Raw genomic sequence first — 1,395 nt, forward strand, 5'->3', positions numbered from 1 at the left:
AGTAACCCTGGCGGAAGGGGTTACATGAATAGGATGAGGGACCCTATGGATTCTCCGACACCCAACATCCACAATGACAGCGAAACAACTAGTAGCTCAGTGTTCCAACATTCAAAGAAGGACTGCTCTCACAGCTAGAGATTGACGAGGTACAACATAAATGCTACGGCAAGGAGAGTCAGACGCCAGGTCAGGGGGAGATATCATCACCCCACCCCGAGATTGGGTACATAGCCCAAGCGCGATAGGAGAAGGATCGTTGAGTGATGCGAGGAACTGACCTGAAAGATAGGATCATGGCCAAGCTTGAAACCTGGATCCCCGTGGCCGGTTACCAAGATTACGTGAAGTACCCTCAGAAGGTCTGCTAGATGATGTTAATGCAGCACCACGGACTATACCTACAAACCACCGACACGACACTAACAAGCTGATCTACACCACGGCAGCAGTGATCAGTGAGATGCTTGGCTGCAAGTTGAACAGCCATATTAGCAGTACCCTCCATGGAGAAGGAGGCTAGAGGGCAAGATCAAAGTAGCACTAAGGGAGTAAGTTAGCCAACCAACGGAGTTGCAGAAAGGCTCAACAAAGAAGGTGCATAAGAAATACAACAAGCTGTCCATACCTGAGGCCTTGAAACTGCCAAGCAAAGACTCACAGCCTTGGCCAGCCGCTTGAGGAGGTACACCAGAGAGATAGAAGGCAGGAGAATAAACCAGCTGTTCTCCACAGAACCAGCAAAGGTGTACTCCTCAGTGGCAAGGAACAATAATAACAGAACAGCACCACCAAGGCTGGAGACGGAGCAATACTGGAAGAGCATATGGGAGAAAGACACAACCCATAACGGTAATGCTCAGTGGCTAGTGGATCTGAGGGCAGACCATAGCGACCTCCTGAACAGGGTCCAGTAACCATCACAGTGGCAGACATCCAAGAAAGGGTCTCCAGTATGAAGAATTGGACAGCACCAGGCCCCGACATGGTTCACGCCTACTGGCTGAAGAAGTTGACTGCACTCCACGAGCGCCTGGCAGCACAAATGAACCAGCTGCTAGTTAACGAGACACCGGAATCGCTAACCGAAGGTCGGATCGTCCTGATCCCCAAGGACCCCAAGAAGGACCGTCCCATCCAACTACCGACCAACAACCTGCCTCAGTACTACATGGAAGCTCCTGTCAGGCATCATATCGGCTAAGATGAACAGGCACATGGGTCAATACATGAGCGGGCCCAGAAAGGGATTGGCAAGAATACCAGAGGCGCAAAAACACCAGCTACTGGTAGACAGAACAGTCAGCCGAGACTGCAAGACCAGACTGACCAACCTGTGCACAGCCTGGATTGATTACAAGAAGGCCCATGACTCAATGCCCCACAGCTGGATAC

This window comes from Oreochromis aureus, linkage group 20 (assembly GCF_013358895.1).
Source record: "Oreochromis aureus strain Israel breed Guangdong linkage group 20, ZZ_aureus, whole genome shotgun sequence".
NCBI classification, from domain to species: domain Eukaryota; kingdom Metazoa; phylum Chordata; class Actinopteri; order Cichliformes; family Cichlidae; genus Oreochromis; species Oreochromis aureus.